A 16,660-nucleotide genomic window follows, 5' to 3' on the forward strand; every position below is an offset into this window, starting at 1 on the left:
TTCATAAAGGTTTCTAAGACATGAACTGTGCTAAAATAACAAAGAAGAAGCTAAGAAACTGAATTCCAAGACCACAAGAAATAGGTAGCAGAGAGCTGTGAGCCACCTGGACTGTGACCAGTCACACATTCTGAGAGGTGCATGCAGAACACGTGGACAAGCAAAGACACCAGTTAGAAATGAGTGATCAGAGTGTGCAGGAGGATTAGAATGTATAAATAAGTGCATAATGTAAACAATAAACAGCTTCTGCTTAATCACATTGGTAGGTTGTCCAGGAGTCCTGAATTTCCCACAGATACCAGCCCCTGCACACACAGGAGGAGGGTGGGTTGAATCCTGGGGGAGCTCTGCTTGGTGCTCAGTTGCTGCAGCACCAGCAGCTGAGTCCTTGCGGCATTTGCAGCCAGTGGTGCAGGAGCTGGATCTGATGTCCCTGTGCCCTGCCCAAGACAGGCAGGGTTGTCCTGGAGCTCCAGAGTAAACCAAAGCACAAGGTCATTGTGACATTCACATTCTCTGAACAAAGAGAGATAATTCTCTCTCTGAGGGCTTTTTCCTGGAGAAGCACGGAGAGAAGAAGCGCAAAACAATTCTTATCTTTACTTGCTGATCCTGTTTTTGCACATGTAGAATGTGTTATGGAGATTGTTTACCTGGAGTGATTTGTCAGGTGGATTCTGCTGAGGATTGTTTTTTTTCCTTGGCCAATTGGCTCAAAGCTGTGCCCTGGCTGTCTCAGTCATGGGTTTTCTTTAGTATTCTTGGTAGTATAGTATTCTTTAATATAGCATAGCATAGTGTAATATGATATAGATTAATAAAGCAATTGTTCAGCATTCTGAATCAATGAAGTCACATGCCAACCATTTCCTTCACTTGGGGTGCCCTGTATACTCCAGGTCAAGCAGAAGGCAACACCACCCTGGGCTTGTCAGGCTGATGGTGAATGCTCTCAGGGCCCTTGTTCTCTATGTTCCTTTCCTCTGGGGATATTCTCACCCTGTTCAATTGTTCTTTAACTGAGACTGAGAATCCTAGAGAGGACAAAGCCTCTGTAGTATTGCAGCAATACATGACTTAATTTTGAGGCAGATCACAGATTTCTGCCTGACATTTCTACCTTTCAACTGTTGCAAGTTTTTCTGCAAACAGTGGAGGAAAGGGAGAAAGACAAAACCACCATGTTAAATGTTAACATGCTTTTCTTCTCCCTCTGGAGGTAGAGTTCAATAAAATGTATAACAGTTTTAAATCTTGTTCCAATACATTTTTATGTGAAAATATATGAAGTATAGTCTGAAAGGACAAAAGACAAGTCTCATTTGTCCTTTAGGCAAAGGTTTTAAAGTGTTCATATATAAAATATGATTGAGAATACCAGTGACATTTCAACTAGAGACAAAAACAAGGTTAAAAACATTCTGGATTGTCCTAAAAGTGGAAGTTTCATTCCTAGGTTCTTTATGAAACCTAATAAATGAAGTGGTGTGCAATACAATTGAATTGCTGAATACAAATGTACCAAGTTCAAGAGAGAATTCAGCTGGGCAGCAGTGGCTGAATGCAGTTTTATGCACCTCTCCATGGTGTTAGGGGCACTATGTCCTGGTTTGTTGGTGGTCTTTCTCTTCCAAAAAACAGACATATGTACAGATTTACTTCTGTAAAGGAAAGCCTCCACCTTGACTGTAAATTCTTAGGAACAACCTCTGCAGTTTGGTTAAATCATTTTAAAAATAAAGCCCTGGCCCTGGATTCAGTACTAAAATGTGCAGGTATGATTTTCTGCCTCCTGCTTTGAAGAACATTCCCTACATTTCTAGAAACAGCAATACTCCATCAGAGGGGGCTGTAGTTAAGAAAACAGCCCAGGTGAACTCTGGAATGAGCATTTACAAAGAGAAAAACACCCTCTGTGTTTCAGGCACTTTGTGCCTCAGTGGGTTTGGCTCTGCTTGGTGTGAGAAGCTGCTCCTGCTGTTTCACTGCTGCTCTCTAGAGCTGGCCAGCCATGAAACTGTGAAGTGCAGAAGTGAGTAAACTTCAGTTTGTGCCTTTTCCTGGGGGAAAGAGGAGCAATGGGCTTGTGTCTCATCCTGCCTACATGATGGGACTTGTGCTCCAGCTCACTCAGTCACTGATTTGCCTGTTGCTGCAGTGTTCCATGCTGGCTGCAGCAGATTCCAAGGGGGAAGATAGGACTGGGGGACTGATCCAAGAAACTTGTAGGGGATTTCTCTCTTAATTATATATTATATATATATATATATAAATTATAGTATATAACATTATATATAATATATATAATATATTGTATAATACATATAATATATTATATAATAAATATACCTGTGTATATAATTTCTCAATTGCATTGCTTTTCCCTGACCAATGCAGCTGTGGGAGTGACTGAGCCCCTGATGTTGCAGGCAGGAGATGCATGTGGGCAGAGAGGATGGAAACTCTGCATTCTTCCAGGTAATGCAAAATACCTCAGCTTTGGGGTTGTGTCTTTTCTCCCCTCAGAGATCTGCTTTGTACCTGCAGGGATGGAGCCAGCCCACCTTGGGACAGCATTGGTCAGCAGTGTGGAGCAGTCTGGTGTGTGCACTCTTCAACTCTGATGATGACACAGTGCATTTTTGGGAGGCTTATTTTGTTTGATAAAGCAATATATTGACTTGGCAGTCATTAGGGGTTTCATAGCTACACCTGCAGCTCTCCAGCAGGTAGGGTCTTAACTTGGTGCAGGCCACACTGACAGGTTGGATGAAATAATGAGTTGCTGGATAAAAAAAAGCCTCTCTTTAGATGTCTCCACTGACTTTACATTCCTACATGTGTTCCTTATTTACATTTTATTTTTAAACAACTTTTATCCTCTTCTTATCACGGTATCATAGTTTCTTCTTCATAGCAGTAGCTGCTTATTTGGATTTTCTTTTTGTTTAGGTAATATTTGTAATTCAAACTGACCTTTTTGCTACATAACCACTTGAAAAAGAGATGTCCTGCTCACATAAGGGATGCCTCAAGAGAAGGGCAGTCCTGCATAATTTCCTGTTCTCTCAGAGAAACCCTTCATACTGGAGAACTGGGGGATATTACTTTCTGGCCCTGCACACTCTCCTGGGTAGAAGGGTCCTGAAACACAATTTATTGTAAAACACACAGTGGTTACAGAGCTAGCACAGTCAATGATATTCCTTTTATTACCACTCAGATGAGAACACAAAATGACATTGGAAAGCAGTGAACTCACCAGAAGGGCAGAGAAAGCCATTAAATTCAACACGCATCATATTTCATAATCAGAATCCTGCAGTCAGAGCTGACACCACTGAATGAGTTTGTTGCAGTCATGATAATATAAAACCTGCTGCATCTGCTTCCCTTGGCACTTTTCTTTGTAGCCCCTTGCAGTGTATGGGCTATTAATCATCAGTAGCCAGGGACACTGCAGACCAATGCACTTTGTATTGCATAAATTGAAAATGCATCACTATTAGAGAGAAAACTGCCTTCCCTACATCTCTATTTAGATAGGCAGTTTCCTGAAGAGCTGCCATGCTATTATGGCTAACCACTTAATTGGAGTTATTTTCACAGCCTGGTAATTGGGGTTGGGGGGGAGGGTAATGCAATCCCTTTTGCAGCATGTATGAAAACAAGGCAGGGAGAGAGTTCCTTGCCCTACCTGGGAACCCTGACAGGGCTCCAGCTGGAGGTGAGAAAATGCAGTCAGGAAAACAGTGTCATTTAACCTCACTAAATTAACTGCACAAACGAGAGGGCTGAGTGTTCCTGGGAGGGGACAGGCTGCTGGGCCACTGGGGCCTTCGTGCATTTTCAGTGGCTGCACAGAGCTGAGCCAGAACAGGGGTGCTACCTTTCCCTCCTTAGTTCTCTTCACAGCAGAGGGTATGACTAGGTTTAGGAGGATAAAAAAGTTTTAGTGGCAACCTGAGAAAAGGCAGTTGTAAATTCAGCCCTCAGAGGTGCTCTCTTTAAAGAGAACCCATTTTATTCTATAGCCATTTATCCAAGTTTTATACATAAAGAGGAAAGATGAGCATCTAATGAAAATGGGACATATAAAGTAATTTGTAAATGGAAGTATAGCTTTTAAACTGCATGTGTTTATCTGTACATTTCTTCATGGTTTGAATATTTTCTCTTGAATGGCTGAGGCCAGTGTTTGGAACTTCATTATCTTTGGTTATAGCTGCCCACACTTAATCCTCATTACATCTCCCATACTCTGTGGATCTTGTTCCCCAGTGTGCAGTCAATGATGTGTCAGCAGCAAGACAGGAGTCTGAGCTGAAACTATAAGAACTTGTGTTGGATCCCACATCTTCTGATACTTGCTGCTCAAACACAGGTGTATCAGCAGAACTGTTCTGGCCAGATCCAAACCAGAACCCACCCTTAGACTGGGATTTATACACAAAGTTAGTTCTGAGCTGTGATCTTCAGCCTCTCCCAGCTACTCCCTCACATGGGTGTTCTTAAATTTCAGCTACATTTCTTCACTTGACTTCTTTGCACAAAGTTCTCTGGAAAATTTCAAATGCAACCACAGCAAAAAGATATTCCTGTCTTGATTGATCCAAGCAGCCCAGGGATCTCCTGTCACTCAGACACTATATCAAAGGATTTGGGACTGGGGAGACATTTCCTGAGATATCTGTCAGTGAGGTTATTGGCAGAGCTGGAGGCTGTGGAGGGCCCAGGCTCAAGGTACAAGGATGGCACTGCACTGACAAAGGGATGGAGAGGGAAGGGCCAGGCTCCAGCCCACCACCACAGGCTTTGCTCTGGCTGCACAGGAACAGCGAGGCATGAAGGGGTCTGCACTTGAGTTGGGTAGAGCTCACTGATGTGCCTGATTGGCACCTCAAGAAATAAAATAAATAAATAAAATAAATAAAATTAAACAGGCAAGGTCTCTAATACTTGAAATTAGGGGCAAGCAGAGCTTGTGTCCCAACAGTCAAACATTTTGTACCCCAAAGCAGGTGGTCTTGTCTATGCTCATATCAGAAATATGTCCTGATCAGAGTATCTTTGAAGTGAGCAGGGGCACTCTCTGGAAATGCGTTGGTACAGCCAAGAGCTCTCTCAGGGAGTGTGTTATGAAACTCTGAGGAGAATTGCTAAGGATGAATGTGTGGCAGTGCTCAAAGCCAGAGTCCTGGCTCTGCTGAGTTTACTGATGCTGTTGTAACTAAAGAAAATACCTTGTCTTCATTTCGGTTCTTAACCTTTCACAAATTTTCATTCTGGATGATTCAAGGAGATCAAGCCACTTGGCTTCACAGTAAGGTGCTAATTCCCAAGCTTGACAAAGAAAGGATGCAGATCCGAGAGACCCCTTCAGCCAGGAAAGAAGAAGGGGCATGGTGAAGTCATTCCCGGAACCGCACACAGCAAGTGTCATCCTCTTTTAAGTTGTACTAGTTTGTGCCTTTTGATGCTGGGATTTAATCCTGTTAGGAGTTAAACTGATCAAAATCCATGCTACTGTTGTCCTGCCCTTCCCTTCCAGCCTGCTCCTGGGGCTCTGGTGCTCCTCTGCAGGGCTGAAGCAAAGAGCTTTTGGTGTGCTCAGCCTGGGCTGAATTTTCTCTCAGAACTGCCTCAGGGAATGATTGTGTGTGTGATGGCGCCCAAAAGGGAGGGGAAAGGGCAGCACTTTCCTCCAAGGAGCAGAACTGAGTTTTGAGCTCTGATCACTGGCTCAGAGGCAGGCAATGAGCTCAGAGGTCACAGCCCAGGAGCTGTGAAGGAGAACAGTGTCCTTACCATGGAGGGCAGCTGACTCCTGTGGAGAGGACATTGAGGACTGGACTTGAAGAAATCTGAAAATTGCTCAGTTGAAGAAGGAACCACTCAGACACTGACTAGTTGCCTGCATCTTGCAGTTTAATGAAAGCTTCATTTCAGTCCAGGTAAGCTGGTGGTGAGTTATAACCAGGGCCAGATGTTGGCTATGGGGTAAAGCAGTCAGGGTGGTGTTCACATGCCCTCTGAACAGAGAGGAGCAGAGAAAAGAATGATCAAAACAATTCTTATCTCATTTGCTGCTCCTGTGTTTTTGAACATGTGGAATGTGTTGGAAGATTATTTACCTGAAGGGATTGCTTGATTGGATTCTGGTGGACATTGTTTTTGTTAATTAGCCTATGAGGTCCAAGCTGTGTCTGGGCAGCAGACAGTCAAGAGTTTCTTCAGTTTTAGTATAGTTCTTGTTAGTGTAATACAGTGTTATAGTTATAGTATAATATAGTATAATAAAGTAATTAATTAATTTTCTGATATAATCAGGAGTTCTGTGCATCATTCTTCCCTGTTTCTGGGCCATCATAAATCTGACAGTCAGCTCCTTGATGATACAGAACAGGGAGGAGTCATAGAACCATAGAGCAGCCTGAGCTGGAAGGGACCCCCAAGAATTATTGAGCCCAGCCCCTGGCCCTGCACAGGCACCCCAACCATCCCACCCTGTCCCTGGGAGTGGTGTCCAAACACTCCTGGAGCTCTGGTGGTCTCAGGACCATGCCCATTCCCTGGGCAGTGCCCAGCTCCCTTTTCCTGATACCCAGCCTAAACCTCCCCTGACCCAGCTCCAGCCGTTCCCTGAGGAATGCTGTACAATGCCTGACCCCACTCTGGGGAAACAATTTCCTTATCCTATTATTTTTAACTGGAGGAAGCAAGAAATATGTGATATTTTAAAATAATTGGGTGGCTTTCTGTGTTGTAATCAGGAAAGGATCAAAACTGTATTCATGTGAGCTCAGCACAGGGCAGGCCTGGTGAGAGTGTGGCTCTGGGCCTGATGTCTCTGTCTAGTACCCAAACATTAATTCTACCTATAAAAAAATAGGCAAGATGCATTTAGGGAGATTTTGTGTGCTCTCTGCTGTCAGTCACAAACAACTCTGAAGTCTTGAGAGCCACCAGATCTGATTTTCAAATGTAAGTAGCTACAATAACCACATTTAAGTTATGAGCAAGCCCTTTTGAAAATCAAGCAATGCTGTCTGCTCAGACTATTGCTGCTGCTGCTCAGTGTTGGTTTCTACAAAGTTACATATTCAAAACTTCTGAAACTTTTTCCCTTAAAAACCAGCATAAAAAATCCCCAAATCCACACACTCACATTTAACGTTATGTGTGCATGGAGGTGTCTTGTTGAAAGAAATAAATTATGCAGAGGTTTCCTAAATAATTTAACTGATACAGTAAACAAAAATGATGACTTTTTACAAAACAATCTCAACTTGCTAGCATTTTGTTCCTGTGGTAGCAGTGTGGATTCTGTGTTTAGAGGCTTTAATTTAAATCCCACAGTGTCCTGTCCTCTGTCAGAGCAGTGTTGCAGATGCAGAGCAATGTCCCAAAACCATGTCAAATGCTGTGCATCCTTCCGAGTTTCTCCTGTAAATTAAAGTAGCTGTATGCTAATGTCCCAATATTTACTGTAAAACTGTTCCTGTAATAAAATTAAATATCCTCGTGTCAGCCAGTGAGTGTGGCTTTGAGAACAAGATTTCCTTTTATTTGTTAATTAATATGATGAGGGGTTAAAACAGGAAACCTGTTCAAATAGTCCATTCAGCTGACCAGAAAAAATACAAAAAAAACCCCATGGAGTGGAAACCATAACAGATTTCTATCTGTAGACTATTTTCTTTAGACAGATTTTTCTTACTCAGCAATGTCTTTTCTTAATGCCTTGATGTCACTTTGCTAAACACAAAGTTATATTTAATGTCAATTTTAACTCTCTCTTCAGTAGTAAGAGCGAATCATGAGATAACAAATACCAGGTAAAGTGAAATGCTTCCAAAGGACAAGAAGTTTTCATTCCTAAGGTATATAATTACTATTCTCTTTCGGTATTGGAATAACACTTGCACTCTGTTGTAACTGGTAGAATAAGTTACAGCAGCTAAGCCAGGTTTTATATTTACTTGGTCCTTGGAAGGATGCTGGGATTAAGCCTAGAAGTAAGTGAAACCTCACTGGTTTAGTATCAAGTGCCTCAAATGTGTTAACTAAGTATAAAAGCTAAAACCTGAGGCATCAACACCACTTTGTCCAAAGCTGTGTTACAGAGACAGTGTGCTTCTGTACATGGTGAAACTGCTCATGGATTTGACTTCACTCCCTGTGCTGGGGTAAATTGAAGGTGAATTCAGTGCCACTGCCCTCTGCCAGACAGGGGGTTCAGCTCTGCTGGGCAGGGAGGTGAGCAGTGGGAGCAGTGCTGGCTCAGCCTGGTCTTTTAGGCACTCGAGGGGTGCCAGTGTGGATCACACACTAAAATCATCCCCCGTGTTCTGCCTGGGAACAGACTGAGCTCTGAGAATCCTTGCTCCTAGCCCCACGGAGCCTGCTGGTTCAGTGCCATTCCCCAGCTCCAGGGGACACACAGTGATGTCCTTGCAGGCTGCAGTGGTGTTTCCCACTGGCTCCACGAGGGCAGTCAGCAGTGACAACTGGCTGCATGCAGCAGCAGCCTGGTATTTTCACCGTGGGGAAAACACAGCTCTGAAATCACCTAGTCATTTTTGTGAAACAACATGTTCAAGATTGATTACTTACTTCTGGAATCTGTTGCAGCTGAAATGAAGCTGTTTAAAGACTTACAGGAGCAGGGAGTCAGGGTCATCCACGTAAATCACTGCCTGCTGACAAGAAATGTAACAGTTTGGCTTAGTTATTAGGAAAGCATACTCAACTGGATATGTTGAAATCTTAATGGTACTTTTCCTTATTATTTACAGCTAGTAAAAAAACCCTCAAACAATAAAACTTCCTCACAACAAGCTTTAATTATTTTATGAAGTGAGCAGAAATGTCTCGAGACTTAACATTTGGAAAAAAGATTCTGTTGATCAAAACCAAATCCCTGCCTCTGTGTATGCACAAATACTTGATTTGCATTAATTTAATATTTCAACTAGCTGTATTTGGAAAAATCATTGTCACAAGCTTCCTTGCTGGTGAAGGAGCTCAGCAGAACAGGAGGATGGCAGGGAATGAGAGGCAGCACTTCAGGGATGTGAAAGGAAAGAATTGCTCCATCAAGTCCAGGAAGATGCCTCCAGTGGAAGAGCAGTAGACAAAATCTTATTAATCTCCCTGGTTTGCTGTAGGACAGCTTTCCATACTGTAAGCACGAGATTCCTTCCACACTGCATTCTGGAGTGAGCCCCAGCTGGTCCTTGTGGTATTCACATGCCCTCTGCACAGAGAGAGCTTCAGCTGTCTCAGGAGAATCCTGAGAGAAGCAGAGAAAAGCATGATCAAAACAATTCTTATCTCATTTGCTGCTCCTGTGTGTTTGAACATGTGGAATGTGTTCTGGAGATTGTTTACCCAAGGTGATTGCTTGATTGGATTCTAGTAATGGTGTTTTGGAGTCATTGATCAATTGGATCCAGTGTGTGTGTCAGGACTCTCAGACAGAGTGTGAGATAGTGATCGTTCTTGTTAGTGTAATATAGTTATAGTATGATATAGTATAATAAAGCCATTAATGAACCTTCTAATATCATGGAGTTCTGTGCATCATTCTTCCTGCCCGTTGGGCATCATAGCACTGACAGTTCCTAGAGGAAAACAGAAGCCTGTTGTAAGGGGAGTTTGTTATGGACTTCACCCACTCTGGATCTATCCAGCACCACCCTGGCTCCTCCACCCAGGAGAGTTCTGTGCTTCCATCCACGTGGTTGCTCACTGTCTGATGGCACCAGGCATCAGCTGGGTGTGCTCCCTGTGCACACCCCGTGCTGGCAGGACCCACAGCCTCAGAGCTCACAGGAGCTGCTTGCAGCTGCCAAACACATGCCCTGACCTGGAGTTTCAGATTGTATGTTTTTCTACCAAGGGAGTTCTTTAAAAGAGCACTTAAATTCTTAAAAGCATTTTAAAAGAGTTTTTATAACTCTTCAGAAGTGTTTTCTGTTCTGACATATGGAGAAAGTCATAATATTTTTCTGTTTATCAATCAATCCATTTTACTCTTTATAATCAATCAATTCTGTTTATATTTAATCAATACCTTTTTTATTTAATTGTTTACCAAAGTAATCTTTGAGATTACTCCTTCTTCCAGTCATTTGTCTCAACCAGCTCTTTACCAAAGCACAACTAGCTTACTCTTCAGCACTAAGGAAAACTTTACTAAAAAATTATTTTCAACAAAAGTATCCTTCAGGTGAAGATGGAAACACTTGTCAAATTATTCTTTTGAAAGCTTTCCATGGCATGTCAATCAGTAATCTCTCATTATTTAAGCAATCCCTAGAAGGTAAGAGATTTTAAGGATGTACACTGTCTGTAGAATCACTCCTTTGTTGAACTGCTTTGTATAAAACAAAAGATTCCCCTGCCCACTGATGGGATCTGCAGTCAATAAAGATGGATGAAAATTAGTTAGGGAAGTCTTTTTTTTTGAAATCAAGAAAAACTTTTGAAAGGTTTCTATAAAGACAGAAAACATAAAAGAAAACAGAAAAGATAAAAGAAATTATCTAAAAACATTTTCAGGACCTAAAATTTGAAGTACTTTTTCACAAGGCAGGAAATTCTGCTCATGTTGATGAAATGTTAAAAGTCTTGATTAAAAATGCTTCCTAAGTACAAGAGTGCTTCTTGTACAGATATTACTACCAGATATTCTCACTGCCAAATATAAACTTGCACTTTATAGTGGCATTCAAACCCAGAAATTTCATTGAAAAAAAGAGAAACAAATAAAGAAACATATGTGTATACACACACACATATAAATATATGTGGAGCCTGTTGCCAGAAGTAAGCAGCTCAGACAAGAGAGTGCACAAGGGCTGTGCTCCTGTGTCCCACCCTTTTCTGGTGTTAAGAGTTTAAAAATGTATTTCTTAGAGGTTTCTGAGAAAAGTCTGGATTCCTGGTGATTTTCTGCAATTACTTTGGGTTCAGCAGTGCAGAAGCAAAGAGTACCAAACAGACTCATCCATCAGATGCAAGAAAATGTTGGCCATTCTTTAACACTTGATTTCCCCCCGCATGCAGATGCTGAATGCTTTCTTTGGCAAAACTGAAAGCCAGCCCCTTCAGAAAAGCTATCCCTGTGCTGGAGGTTTGGTTCTGTAACAAGATTGTGAAATAGATTCTATTGCCTCTCTCACTGTAGAAGTATGAAAATAGAGACACAATTTTCTGTTCCTAAATATTGAGTTCACCACTTGTGTTTTTCATGTGTGTGCCAAAGCCTGGTCACACCAATGTCTGAAGGTTGAATAGTTATTTATAAATATAAAAAGATCAATTAAGATGGGAAGGCAGAATTTAGAATCCTGAAATTCTGTAATTTGTGGGCTGGAAAGGCACAGAAGCAGGCCCTGAGTGCTCTTTATTAGCCAATAACACTTGCAAGCACATGTACTTGAAGTTGTGTGACTTTTTTCTTTCTTTTAACCATATTAGCTCACCTAATCTGAAGGGGTCTATTTCAATAAGTATTAACCTGAAAACAAATTCAATGCAAAGAGTGTTTTCTACCAACCAATAAACAGGTTACTACTTTAGTAATACTACTGGTACTACAGATTTTAGGCTAAAATCATTATTGCAAATACTGAATGTACTTTGTGGAAACACCAGTCTTTGTTATTTTTTTCTATTCTGCAATTTTTGTTTAGGAAAAGAATATTTAATACTAAAAGTATAGTGACTCCTTTGAGCTCATGTGGGATTGGCAGTGGGAATGAGGTTCTGTCTTATTTGAAATTCATGTTGTGACTGAGTACAATCCCTTCTTCCAGTCATACCATTCATCCTCAGGCCCCCAAGATAATAATGTTGTTTGATTTGTAAATTTTAACAGCCTGTGGTTTTGCAAATATAACTCCAACTCGGTGTCCTGGTTTGAGTTAGATTTATAGTATAAAGAAATTGCCACTTAGAGTGAATTTCTCTTGTAGAAATTCCAAATGTGGCTCTCCTAAAACACTAAATACCCCCCTTCATTCCAACACATAACATGTGTTTGCAAAGCAAAACCAGAATTAGAACAGCAGTTTTTGCTGCTCCAGCTTGTACTGTTGCTGCAGAGAATATCACAGGGCTCATGTTAACCAGGCAGAGAGGAAGGAAAAGGTCAACATTTTCCTCAAAACTACTTTGTCTGAAGTAACCTCCACAAAACAGGAGAATGTTGTTGGGCATCACAGATGAGTGTTTTCTATTAAGAGCAGTTTGTAGCAGCTCCAGGTACCATGGCAGTGCTCATTAGAGAGAAACCCCAGCACAGAGTGGTTTGAATTCCTGCTGCTGCTGTTTACACTGTGTTTTGTCAGGGGTTTTGTCAGCTATTGCTCTGCTGGGTTTTCCTTCAGCTCTTTAAAGATCCCTCCTCAAAGTTACATGGCTCTTAAAATCATAATAAAACAAAGAGCTAATATCACAGTTTAATATTTCAATTAAATGACAGCATAATAATTTGCATTAATTGTAGCTTATTAATTGCAAAGGACAACATCTTGTTTTGTTGTACTTAAAGATTTTATTAGTAACAAACACTTTTATTTAGTGTTTGTTACCCCAAGAGCTTTAGAGGAACTGATTTTCTGTCAGAAAAGATTGGAATCAATTGCATTCCTCCCTTCCAGATAGTGCTAAAACATTTATTTAAAGGTTTATATGCTCACCCTGCCTTATCTGTATTCCAAGTCACTTGTCCAATGAAATAAAATTCATTCATGCCTTCCTTCATTGTGTTATTGACAAAGTAAGCTTTATGTGGCTGGAAGCCAGAATTTTGTCTTTTGGGAATACCTCTCTCTAAACTTGTCCAAAAGAATTATTTTATTGCATTTTTCATGCCATTTCAAATGTGTTTGAATGGTAAATCCTAGAAGCTGGGCTGTCTGTGACCATATTAGCCTTTTGAATTAGCAGCATGCACAGCATGATACAAGTATGAGATTGTAAGAAAGGAGTGTGTGTGGCTACTGAATTCTTTAATTGATTTTTTTCCCCCTGCATATTAACCTACATGACACTACTTGATTCTCCTATTCAAGAACTGGGTCAAATAATTTTTTTTAAATGCCTGGCATTAAGGTGATGGAAACTTTGCCATCAATTAATGTTCTTTAGCCTCTGTGCAAGAGCTAAAAACTAACTGTGCTATTGTAAATGCAGGTCCGCCAACGAGGGAAGAGAATGATGAGGAGAACTCCATGTTCTCAGAAGGCTAATTTATGACTTTATGATACTATATTTTATTAAAGAATAATATACTATACTAAAGAATACAGAAAGGATATTTACTAAATGCTAAAAAGATAATAATGAAAACTCATTACTCTCTCCAGAGTCTGACACAGCTTGGCCCTGATTGGCCAAAGAGTGAAAACAACTCACAGCAGAACCCAATGAAACAATCACCTGTGGGTAAAGAATCTCCAAACACATTCCACATGAGCACAACACAGGAGAAGCAAATGAGATAAGAATTGTTTCCCTTTCCTCTGACACCTCTAGCTGCTTTTCAGCTTCCCAGCAGAAAAACCCTGGGCAAAGGAATGGTGTTCAGAGAATGTGAATGCCACACTGTGCCATGTTTCATTTGAGGAAAAGGAGCAGCTGCTGTTTCCAGCCCTGCAGCCAGTGCTGCAGGAGCCACATCCAGCTGGCTGTCAGGGGAACACAGAAAAGCTGCTGAGGTCCAGGTGGTTTCTCTTATACAAAAGATAGAGTAGATCATCACTGACTTAAATACTGAACCAACCAGAGCAAGCTGGCTTGGCAGCCACAGTGAAAGAGCTCAGAAGTGAGAGGTGTACATTGCTCAAGTGCCACTTCCCTTCTCTGTGGGGATGGAGATCTTGTAAAGCCAACAAGAGGGAGAGGTAAAAGTAGAATCCAACAGTGGTGTGCTGATTGGAGACTAGAATGGGGAGAGGGAAGCAGTAAAGTTACCTTTTCCTTCCATCACTCAGCAGCTTCACAGAGCTGACCCTGGAGAGAACAATGTGCCGAGGCACTGGGATATTACAGCACTTAATTCCACTGCCTCCACCACAAACTAATTAAAATCCCTCTGATTCTACCAAACCCCTTCCTCTCTATTTTCATTTCCTTTCCAAACAGGAATTCAGTTTAAAATTGACAACCTTTGGGAACTCTGCAATAAATAAGACTATTTAAGTTATTCTAGAGCTTTCTTAAGTTTCCCTTAGAGAAGCTATCCACACATTCAGAAACGTGGATGAACTGAGAATTGGAAGTTGAATAGATCTAATTGTTTAAGTTCTCACAACTAAGGGTGGAAAGAGAAGGCTGGGAAAGAGGAATTAATCCCATTTCTCTTACAGAAACTTCCTTCTCTCTAATGGTGCTCATGAGATGGGCCAGCTTGGGGAAGATGCCACACCAGCAGCCCCCACAAGCCTGAGGTACCCTGGGCAGGTCTGCAGAGAGAGCTCCCACATCCACAACAGTGGATTCATCAGGACTCATCAATTTCCTTAATTGAGGTGTAAAGTGTATAAGGGCTTGCTACCATTGGGTCTCACACCAGTCTCACACTATTTCCTTGACAGCTCTGACATCTTGTACTGGCCTGTGTTCCTTAGTGTGTGGTTCCTTTACTGGCAGGAGAGGAGTGCTATATTGTGACTCACATTCCCTTAGTGACCCATCTTCCAAAATTTAGCAATTCTTTCTTCTAACCCTCTTCTACTTTGTAACTTCAAAGAATAATTGTTCTGCATAACCAGAATTCTGTCCGGGAGCTCTCAGGTGTGCAGGTGAGACAAGGAAGAGAGTTTTGTTTTCTGCATGCTGGACCTTTTTTGGTCAGCCTGATATGGTCAGGTGTTGGAGATGAAGAGAGACTGGGTGTGATGGTCAAAGAATCTGAATTTATTGCGAAGTATAACAGCTTATGTACTTATTCTAGGAAGACTAGTAATGTTTTACTACATTGATTGGGTTAATCATCACATAAACTTACTTATACATTTTAAACCTCTCTTGCTTGCAGAAGTCTGGTGTAATTTTCTGTTTCTGGTAAGTCAGTCTGACTGAATCTTCTTGCAATCTTGATTTATTTTTCAAAGTTCTGTTTGCTCTTGCCAAGGCATTTTGTCCATCAAATCTCTTATGCTGACCAGGTTCAAAGTCTATCATCTTTGTTTTGTCTCCCAATAGCCAGGTGTTGGCACTAAATGATTGATGTTGGTCCTTTCCAACTCTAATTATTCCATTCTATCTTAATTTTCCTTTGTACAGTAGTGCTGTTTTGGGAGTATATGATATTTTGTACAATTATCAGTTATGCACACATCAGTTTAACACTCTCATGTGAGGGCCTTAACAAAAGAAAATTTGGCTTTGAGTAAGTAGCCTTCAACGTAGCAGATTTGGACCTAAAGATAAATGCTCAGTTCTATGACAATCCTTTCTCATTGTGATAATGGTGTTAATCAAGGTATTAATTAGGTTGCAGTGTCTGACCTCCAGCTTCTGTGTGTCTGTGCCTTATCTGCCTGTGGCCAGTTGTGTCTGAACTGCTCTCCTGTGGCTACCAGCAGGAAGCTTGTGTAGCCAGCAGGAAAACTTTCCACTTCATAGCAACAGCCCTATTGCATTTGCCAAAGAACATGGAAAGCATTGAGGCTCTCCAGACAGTCCCAAAAGCAACCCCAGCAGAAATACCTGTGACTTTTGTGCTGATTCACTTCTGAGGTCATAAAGTTGAGTTTGTGACCACCCTTACTTTCTTTGTTGCCAGATGAAATGATAATAACAAGTCACAAATTTGGATAGCAAAGCAAATTTGGTAGTCTAAGCAATGCTGAACAGCAGTTACCTTAAAGGAAGTTTTACAACTATCATATTAGTTACAGAACAGTCTACTACAGTTCTGAGTCATTCTGTGCTTAAAAAGTTCCCAGCTTTGAAACAAATCTGCAGCACAGAATAAAGTTTTCTATTTGTTTAATTCTATGTCAAATGCAAGCCAGTGCTGTAAAATAGAAAGCAGAGCTCAAGTAGGCATCTGAGGATACTTTGTTTTCCTCATTTTGGACAAAGAGCCTATTTTTAGAAATGCTATACTTAGAAATTAGAAACCATTCACGACTGTAACACTCAAGGCTTTTAATTTTGAGCGTGCTCAAAGGGGATGTGCTCTCTTCCCTTGGCCAGGCCACTTTTATAACACAGCCCATGAGGTTTCACCACCTTGAAAAACAAGCTGGGGAAGTTAGTCACCTCCAGTGCCTTTCACTGGGAATATTTCCTGGGAAGCTTTCTAGACTTCCTAAAGACAGATGTGAAGCCAAGGCTCATCAGGCTCCCCTGGGATTGATTCTCCTGCTCAACCCTGTGCAAACCCACCAACACCCAACCTCCAAACCAGGATTAGCACATGTCTGTGCATTGCTTTTGTCAATTCTCACACTGGAGAGTTCCCCGACTCCTCCTGGAACTCACAGGGAGCTGTGGCATAAACACTTCACAATAAATTGGCCTCTGCATCAATAAGCAATCTTGTCCTTTGGTGTCTGTAAACTCTCTAATGTGATGCTGGTCTGGGCACCTTTGGCCCAGCCCAAGTGACTCACATTAATAAACATTAAATACA

At 41.4% G+C, this 16,660-nt stretch overlaps 1 long non-coding RNA gene across 1 annotated transcript in view; it reads left to right on the forward strand.

The window, feature by feature from the left end:
- LOC135283604 (uncharacterized) overlaps positions 1–16,660 on the forward strand; it is a 73,926-nt gene that overhangs the window by 43,803 nt on the left and 13,463 nt on the right. Inside the window, exons 5-6 of the long non-coding RNA XR_010349307.1 lie at positions 2,401–2,481; positions 14,385–14,546. This is a non-coding gene — a long non-coding RNA (uncharacterized LOC135283604). The remainder of the gene's footprint in view (positions 1–2,400; positions 2,482–14,384; positions 14,547–16,660) is intronic.

This window comes from Passer domesticus, chromosome 19 (assembly GCF_036417665.1).
Source record: "Passer domesticus isolate bPasDom1 chromosome 19, bPasDom1.hap1, whole genome shotgun sequence".
Taxonomy (NCBI): Eukaryota; Metazoa; Chordata; class Aves; order Passeriformes; family Passeridae; genus Passer; species Passer domesticus.